Raw genomic sequence first — 10203 nt, forward strand, 5'->3', positions numbered from 1 at the left:
TCCTTCTATAAATCAGACTTAAATGCAAACAACTGCACCCTGCTGCACATCTCTATATCCTCCTTTGTTCTGACATTCACACAATCTGGAAACAGCTGCAGCTCATGCACATCTTCTACATGCAGCTGCAGCTTGGATCTAGTTTTTGTACTATTTGCTATACGTTCAACAACATCCACAAAATCTAGTCACAAAATGACGTAAAACAGCCGAAATAAGACGTCAAATGAACTCAGAGACATAAAATGACCAAAGTACAGCAGAAAAATAACCACAAAATGATGAAAAACTACCAAACTGGGAGATGAAAAGGTGTAAAATTCCCAAAATGGGACACCAAACTACCACAAAAGGAATCACGTGATCTAAATATGTAGCGGGCGATGAGACTCAGAAACACACCCACAATTTCATCAATTGCTCCTTGGATCATTGCTGACACAGATAAGACACAAAACTACACAAATGAGACACATGACAAAAATGAGACACAAATTGACAGAAAAAGGGGCACGAAACGACATGAATGAGGTCTAGCATGACACAAATGAGATGTGAAGCTACACAAATGACACAAAGTTACACAAATGAGACACAAAACTACACAAATGACATGAAAAATTACACAAATGAAAGACAAAACTACACAAATGAGAAACAGCGGTTCACGAATGAGAAACAAAACTGCATGAATGAGATGCAGAACTACACAAATGAGACGCAAAATTTCATAAATGAGAAACGGGTGTAAAAATGAGATGCCAAACTACACAAATAAGAAACCCAGTTACGCAAATGAGAAACAAAACTACAAAAATGAGACGCAAAACTACACAAATGAGAAACAAAACCACAAAAATGACACACAAAACTACACAAATGAGAAAGAAAACTACACAAATGAGACTCAAAACTATACAAATGAGAGAGAGCTACGCAAATGAGAAAGAAAACTACAAAAATGAGACTCAAAACCATACAACTAAGACGCAAAACTACACCAATGAGAAACAGAACTACACAAATGAGATGCCAAACTACACAAATAAGAAACACAGCTACATGAATGAGAAACAAAACTACATAAATGAGAGACAGAGCTACACAAATGAAATGGGAAAACTACACAAATTAGAAAATGACACAAATGAGAAACAAAATTACACAAATGAGAAACAGAGCTACACAAATATGGTGCAAAACTACAGAAACGCTACAATCACTGTTTTCATAGACTACACGTTTACATACATGATCAAGTACTTACACGCATTCCTGAAAATTACTGGTTTTATTCAACATTGTGTAGTTGTGTGTGTGTTAGTGACATATTTCTGTTGTGAGAAGTATTTTAACAGCAGACACACAAAAATCTGATCTCATGTCACAGTTTTCATCGTTACACATTTTTATTTTCGCACATTCCTAACTGCACTTTTTAAAACAGTCTGGTTGTGTAATCTCATGTTGCTGATTTATTCGGTTTTGTGTGTTTTTTGTGTGTCTGTGCAGATCTATGTTCACCTATAGGAGTGTGTGTCTCCAGGGTGACGTCCTCTCATCCAAAAAACTGTGACTCTGTTCGCCGTGAGTGTGTTTCTGTGTGTTTGTGTGTCTGCCTGCATACCCCTGAGTGTGTGTGTGTGTGTGTGTGTGTGTGTGTGTGTGTGTGTGTGTGTGTGTGTGTGTGTGTGTGTGTGTGTGTGTGTGTGTGTGTGTGTGTGTGTGTGTGTCTGTTGCATGCAGCCATGTGAAGCTGTGCGCTGCCTCCAGACTTGTATTCCCAAAACAAGCCGCAGGGCTTCGGCTCAGCTGATTGTGTGTGTGTGTGTGTGTGTGTGTGTGTGTGTGTGTGTGTGTGTGTGTGTGTGTGTGTGTGTGTGTGTGTGTGTGTGTGTGTGTGTGTGTGTACACCTGTTTGATAACAGCAAGCCGTGCACGTTAAATTGTCTCTCAGTGTTGTGTCCTACCTGTCTGTGTGATTGTGTTCATCAGTCTGTCTGCTGGTTACAGCAGAGTCATGATGTAGAACTGATGTAGAACTGGGAGAGAACTGGTACAAAAACTGGGGTAGAACTGGGAGAGAACTGGGCTAAAACTGAGATAGAACTGGGATGGAACTGGTGTGTAATTGGGATGTCACTGGGCTGAAACTGAGCTAGAAATGAGCTGAAACTGGGCTAGAAATGAGCTGAAACTGGGCTAGAAATGAGCTGAAACTGGACTAGAAATGAGCTGAAACTGGGTTAGAAATGAGCTGAAACTGGGTTAGAAATGAGCTGAAACTGGGTTAGAAATGAGCTGAAACTGGGTTAGAAATGAGCTGAAACTGGGTTAGAAATGAGCTGAAACTGGGCTAGAAATGAGCTGAAACTGGGTTGTAACTGGTGTGGATTTTTCTCCCTCTGTTTTTGTGGAGTCTACCAACTTAAAACGATATTTTGCTCCTTTAAACTGGTGTTTTCATTTCAGTGCTAAAATTCTCCGTTCTTCAACTCCTGTTTTCTGTCTCAGCAGAATTACAAAGAAATTGACTGAGAAAATTGTTGGACCAACTTAAATTACTTTAATTAGTAACATGCAATTAAATCAAGTTCATCCAAATTAAAGAGTCAAGTGATGTTTAATTCAGACGTATTCAAACCGTATCCGTTACTTCATTTTACCTCATTTCAGGGGAAGCTGAATGAGATGCAAAACTACACAAATGAGACGCAAAGGGATGAAAACAAGACGTAAAAAGATGAAACGAGACACAAAAAGACAAAGAAAAGGCACAACACTACACAAATTAGACACATGACAAAAATGACACACAAATGGACAAAAACAAACCATAAAATCATAAAAATAAAATGCAAAACTACACAAATGAGACACAAAGGGACAAAAACAAGACATAAAATGATAAAAACTACATACAAAATGACACAGAAAGGACACAAAACAACGTGAACGACACAAAGCTACAAAAATGAGATTCAAAACTACACTAATGAGAAACAACACTACACAAATAAGACACAAAACTACACAAATGAGAAACAAAACTACACAAAAAGACACGAAACTACACAAATGAGAAACAAAACTACACAAAAAGACAAAACTGCACAAATGAGACAAAACTACACAAAAAAGAAAAAAAATACACAAATAAGATTCAAAATGACAAATAAGATGCAAAGGGACAAAAACAAGACATACAATGATAAAAATCAGGCACAAAAAGACACAAAGGACAAAAAAACATGAATGACACACAACATGGGAAAAATGAGAAACAAAATGACAAAAACAGGAGAAAATGATAAAAATGAGACACAGAGCGAGCGCAGAACAACATAAATGAGACGCAAATGGACAAAAACAAGACGTAAAATCATAAAAGTGAGACACAAAAAGACACAAAACAACCAATCAGACGGATCTGAAACAGGATGTTGGGGGAACGTTGAAACAGGAGTAAATACGTTGGAAAACTTTTAATTTTCAGGTTTAATTTCCTTCAAATGAAGCTGCAGCAGTTGCGAGGAATGAAAAGATTTAAGTGGATCCAACTTAAACCAGCAGCATTAAAGCTTCTTGTTATCTTGAGCCTATAAACTGAATTCAGTCGCATGTTTTTGGTCCTACAATTCCCTTTTTTTCCTCCCAGCGGACGTCAGTTTTTATTCTCCCTGCAGCTTGTCATCATAAAGTCACTGTTGTCAGTAATTAGTGGAGGTGGGGAGAGTTTCTCTGAACGTTTGGCAGCCGTGACAGAGCTCATCAAAAACAAACGGTACTTCTGCTGATGCCAAATTAAATTAGAATAAACTCATGCACCAGTTTTATCCAATATTCTGCGATTTCAGCTAAATAAGACGATTCTCCAGCGACCTCACGACCCGCAGCTGCCGATTTTTACCAATTATTCTGCAGAAAACCAACAATTTAACGGATAAAACTTTCAAAATGTGTCACCAGAACTTCCCCGAGTCCATCCAACAATCCAAGACGTTCAGCTAGCAGAAAACACGACACAAAATGACACAAAACGACACAAAACGGGCTCAAATAAGACTCCACATGACAAAAAGGAGACACAAAACGACACAAAAGGGCCAAAACGACAACCTCACAAATGGCACTCATGACATAAAACAACACAAAAGGAGACACAAGGCTGCACAAATGAGACAACATGAAAAAAAATTCACACAGAGACACAAATGTGACATAAAATGACACAAATGGGACACAAATGACAAAAATGAGGCATAAAACAACAAAATCAAGACACCAAACAACACAAAAAGGCCACAAAATGACACAAACAGGTCACAAAACTGCACAAATAAGACAAAACATGACAAAAACAAACCGCACAGGGACACAAATGAATTAAAATGACAAAAATGAGACAAAAGGGATGTAAACATGACGTAAAATGACAAAAAAAGACACAAAGTCACACAAAATGGGCAGAAATAAGACAAAACTACTCAAATGAGACACAACGTGACAAAAATAAGGCACAAAACAACAAAATCAAGACATTAAACAACACAAAAATTGCACAAAATGACACAAAACTGCAGAAATAACAACAAAAAAGAACCACAGAGGGACACAAATTAATTAAAACGACAAAAATGAGACGCAAAATGACACAAACGACACACAAAACGGCACCTAAAGGGCCAGAATGACACAAATAAGATGCAAAGCTACACAAACCAGAGCAATTATTCTGCAGAAAATCAACGGTTGACTAAACATTTATATTGCTTCACTAAAACCTCCTGGACTCCAACCGACAATCCGAGACGTTCAGTTTGCAGAATAGTTTGAAGAAACTCAGAAAAACGTTGTGAAAGCAGAAAGTGTTTATTTACTCGACTGCAGAGTAATCGGACTAATTATCTGGAACTGTGTGAGCGTAATCAGTTTATTTATTCAGCTCCGTTAAGAGTCCCACTACGTGACGAACACGTCGTCAGTCAGGAAACATGAGCTCAAAAACATGGGAGAAATACAGAAAAATAGAATAAATATAAAATACTACGATGTTAAGACGTGAACGAGACACAAGATGACGAAAATGAGACCCAAAGAAAGAAAACCGAGGCAGAAAACTACACAAAAAACTTAGAAAACAATCAGAACTACACAAATGACATAAAGGGACATAAACAGAGAAAGCTACACAAATGAGACACAATATGACAAAAATGAGACAGAAAAGGATGTGTAACATACAAAACCACACAACTGAGACAAAATTATAAAAAATAAGACACACAATGACACAAAAAGGCATAAAACTACACGAATGAAGAACAACATGACAAAAATGAGACACAAAAGGACAAAAACAAAACATAAAGCGAGACAGGAAGGGCACAACACAGCATGAATGAGACAATAAATGACTAAAATGAGACAAAACGACATTTACAAGACACAAAACTACACAAAGGAGAAAGATCGTAACAAAAATGAGACACAAAGTGACGTAAATGTGACAGTGAATGACAAAAAAATCAGACAAAACCACACAAATGAGACGCAACGTGACAAAGATGAGAAACAAAATGATAAAAATGGGACAAAAAACGGTCAGAGAACAACACAAACAAGATGCAAAGTGACATAAATGAGACGCAACGTGACAAAAATGAGACACAGATGGACAACAATAAGACATAAAACTACACAAATGAGACAACATGACAAAGATGAGAAACAAAATGATAAAAATGAGACAAAAAAAGGGCAGAGAACAACACAAACGAGGTGCAAAGTGACACAAATGAGACAGAAAGCAAAACAAAACAGAGCAGTTCTGCTGATGCTGGCTGAAAGATTTAATTCAAACAAACTCGTGCACCAGTTTTATCGAATATTCTGAGATTTCAATTTGAGATTTTAAATTCAGATTTTCAAAAATATGGTAAAAACAATGAAGCTTTTCAGAGTCAAAAACAAGAACAAGAGACGCTGGAAAAACCGACAACGTGTCCTGAATACAAACATCACAAATAAAACACAAAAAATGAGTCACAAAATGACAAAACCATCTCAAAGACAAACTGAACACCACAAAACGAGACATGAAAAGAAAAATGAGACGTACAACACAAAGACAAATGACATGACGAAAATGGGACGCAAAGGATGAAAACGAAGACGTAAAACAACAAAAACGAGTCACAAAATGACACAAACAAGCCACAATGAGACAAAAATGAGACACAGATGGACAAGACATAAAACTACACAAAAGGGCCAAAATGATGACTACACAAATGAGACACAGCATGACATAAGAGACACAGAGGATCACAAACGAAGCCAACTGACAAAAATGAGACACAACACAACACAAAAGGCACAAAACTACAAATAAGGCACGACATGACAAAACAGAGACACAATGGGACAAAAATAAGACATAACACGACAAAATCAAGGCACCGAACAACACAGAAAGGCCACAAAATGACACCTATAAGACACAAAACAGAAATGAGACACAAGGGGACACAAATAAGACACAACATGACGAAAACGAAATAAAACGACAAACAGAGACACAAAACAACACAAAGCTACCGTTTATTTCAGCAGCAGCTCCATAAATCCAGTTTATTATTAGAAAGTTAATGCACTAAAATTGCTATGAGAACTGTGATGCTGGAAAATACTGGACTGTAGTTCATTTACTGCAACATTACTGTAATATTTACTGCGATAATTACTGCAATATTTCCATTAGTAGTACAGTAAGTACTGCAGGAATATTTACAGGAATATTTGTGTCTTCCAGCTGTTTGAATCTGTGCAGTTTTTTCCTATTGGAAATATAGAACCTGAAAGCAGAACCTGAACCTGAAGGAGGAACTAGAACCTGACGGTAGAACTAGAACCTGAAGGTGGAACTAGAACCTGACGGTAGAACTAGAACCTGAAGGTGGAACTGGAACCTGAAGGTGGAACTGGAACCTGAAGGTGGAACTGGAACCTGTAGATTGAGGAGAGTTCCGTTCTGGTGCTGCTTTATTTCCTCAAACATCTGGATTTATTTCACTCATGTCATCTAAACGCACATCTGGACTGAAGGACTCTGAGCTGCGGCCCGCTGCAGTAGCAGCTCGGTACCGGAGCGTCCAGCGGCGGAGGAGCGGCTCCACACCGGCGGCCTCTGATCTCGTTAAGCGCTAATTGATGTTCGGTGTTAACGAGCTTTGCGTTAATTAGCGCCGTTAGAAGGAGCCGCGGAGCCACGCGTGCGTTAAAAGCTGCACGAGTCTGCGCTTCGTGTTGCATCAAGACGGGATGAAAAAGGGAAGCGGGGAGGGAGGAGGAAGTCACAGGTTGCAGGGGGGGAGGATGAGGGTGAGGAAAAGGGGGGAGGATGGGGGAAGTCGAAGAATCAATGAGAAGAAATTGATGAAGAGCAGAAAAAAAAAAAACAGGCGCACTAATGTTGACACTGTTCCTGATCTGCGCCTCCCCCCTCCTCCCCTCCTCCCCACCTTCTGTCTCCCCCCGTCACCCCTCCTGCCTCCCCCCCTCTCCTCTCACAGCTGGTACAGTAGGGCTCTGGGTGACTGTACGGAGCTCCTTCCCGGTGCTCTGCTGCAGTATGCCGGTGCGTAAAAATCTCACACCGCGGAGCGCGTCACCTGTGGTGCTCCCGAAGTGGAGCCGAGCAGACATAAAAACGGTCAAAGAACCGCAGCGGAGAAGCAACACGGTGCTCCTCCGTCCCCACAGCGGCCTCCTCCTCACCGGAAAGTTCTCCGGTGGCGGAGGAGGTTCGCTCCGAATCTCTCCGCGCAGCTGGAGATCAAATCCAGCTGCCGGGGAGAAGATTCCTCGGTGGCGCCGCTCTCCGCCCCAACATCCCGGGATATAAATAGATCGGGAGCGGGAAGTGATCGGTGGACGTTGCGGGGCTGAGAACCGGAGACGGACGCGCAAATGCACGCAGCATCAACAGATACGATCAAACATCCGCAGCAAAGTGAAACCGTTCAACTCCGAATGAATTATGCACCGGGAGCCGCTCCGGTCTGAACTGCCGGTAAACTGTCCGCCTGCGTCCCGGCGATGAGCGCAGCAATGACAGAGGGGTCAAAGCCCCGGTGCGCCGCTCCGTCCCCCGGTCCGTTCGTCCACCAAGAGCCCCCTGCCCCCCGTCCTCAATGACGCGCCGCGGCAGCACCATGACCGCGGCGCAAACATGCCTCCGCAGCCGCAGAAAAAAAAAAAACACCGGATCGGTTCATCGGTTGCTACTCACCGTTTCTCAGCAGCAGCCGCCGGTCCCCCCTCTTCTTTTCCTGCGTCCCTCCATCCTTTTTCACATCCTTCCTTTTTTTGAGGTATCCGTTTTGCGGGTGTCCTCCCCCCCACCCCCCTCCAACGCCGCCGCCGCCACACACACTCACACTCACACACACACTCACACACGGACACGCACGCCGTGGAAATATAAATGTAAATCTCTAGATATGTTCTACATGGACTCCGCTGCTCGCATCCTCACCTCTCTCCCTCCCTCTCTCTCTCCTCTCCTCTCTCTCTCCCCGGCTCTCCCTCTTTCCCCGTTCCTTTTGTTAAAATTCAGTATATGCGCCCCGTCACCTAGCAACCGTCAACCTCTCTCTCTCCCCCTCTCTCTCCCTCTCTCCCCCCCTCCCCTCCATCTCTGGCGACACGTGTTGAATGCTAAACTTAGCGGTCCGGAATAGAATTAAAGCGTCGCTGCGTCTCCCCTCTCCACTATCATAATGCAATATAAATATTTACTAGAACCACTCAGCCCGCTCATTGCCCCCCAACACCTCCTCCTCCACCTCCCCTGCGTCCCTCCGTATCTCCCCCTCCCACCCTCCATCCATCCATCACCGGCTCCCCTCCCTGCGTCCCTCCCTTCCTCCGCCGTCCTCCCTCTTTTCTCTCCTCCTGCCTCCTATCGCCTCTTTCTGCTTCTCCAAGCAAAACGGAGGCGCCACACCAGCGTCTGTGGATCCACATGTGAGTGAGTGTCACCCCGCCTCGCTTGGGGAGAGAGAGAGAGATGTGCGCGTGTGTGTGCTCGTGCGTGTGTGTGAACGAGAGGCTTACAGTAGCGTGACAGCGGTGACAGTGCGTGTGCAGAGAGCAGCAACATGCAGCAGAATCCTAAAAAACATCATGTTCAAGGAACTTTTTGATGCATTTGTGGAGAGGAATGTGACAGGAGGCTGCATGTAGAGCTGCATGTAGAGCTGCATGTAGAGCTGCATGTAGAGCTGCATGCTGGGCTGCATGCTGGGCTGCTGCAGTATGTTGATATGTGTGTTATTTGCTGCATATTGAGCTGCTGTTGCATGTTAAGTTGCTGCATGTTGATGTGTATGTTTAGGTGTTGCTGCATGTTGAGCTGCAGCATGTTAAGTTGAGGCATACTGCATGTTGAGTTGCATGTTGAACTGCTGCATGCTGGGCTGCAGTGTGTTAATGTGTATGTTTTGGTGTTGCTGCGTGTTAAGTTGCTGCATGTTAAGTTGCTGCATGCTGGGCTGCTGGAGCATGTTGATGTGTATGATCAGTAGATACATGTTGAGCTGCAACATGTTAAGTTGAGGCACGCTGAGCTGCTGCAGTATGTTGACATGTATGCACAGTTGCTGCGTGTCGAGCTGCTGCAGCGCGTTGATTTGCAGTGTGTTGAGCCGCTTCATGGCAAGCTGCAGTATATTGATATGTATGTATAGCTGCTGCATGTTGATTTGCTGCATGTTGAGCTGCAGCGTGCTGAACAGCACCGTGTCGTGAGCGTGCAGACTCCAGTGAATTAAGGATGCGTTGCTGTTTTTTTCTCCGTGTGTAATCTGGGATCAGCTCTAATCAATGTAGCTGCAGCTCTGTGATCATCGTCAGGCGGCTCAGGAACTGATCCCAGAACTGCAGCTGCAGCAGGAAACAGACAGGAGGAAAATATAAACTGGAAATCTGATAGCAAGAAAAATGTCAAAACGGTGGAATAACGTAAGGTTCAATAACTGGGAAAGCTGGGAAAGAATAGCAAATAACACAGACAGACAGACAGACAGACAGACAGACAGATAGATGTTGGCTGTTTTCATTTTTGTTTGTTTGTTTACTATCAGCATCAAAATTAAATTAAAAATTATTTTCCGAGATTTTTTTTTGCATTGAACAAAA

General features: G+C 42.4%; 1 protein-coding gene across 1 annotated transcript in view; it reads right to left on the reverse strand.

The window, feature by feature from the left end:
* LOC110954951 (glutamate receptor ionotropic, NMDA 2D) overlaps positions 1 to 8732 on the reverse strand; it is a 108557-nt gene extending 99825 nt beyond the window's left edge. Inside the window, 1 exon segment of the mRNA XM_051957386.1 lies at positions 8294 to 8732. The gene's annotated coding sequence lies outside the window, so the exon portion shown is untranslated.
* Between the last annotated feature and the right edge of the window lie 1471 nt (positions 8733 to 10203).

Source organism: Acanthochromis polyacanthus, chromosome 12, assembly GCF_021347895.1.
Source record: "Acanthochromis polyacanthus isolate Apoly-LR-REF ecotype Palm Island chromosome 12, KAUST_Apoly_ChrSc, whole genome shotgun sequence".
Taxonomy (NCBI): Eukaryota; Metazoa; Chordata; class Actinopteri; family Pomacentridae; genus Acanthochromis; species Acanthochromis polyacanthus.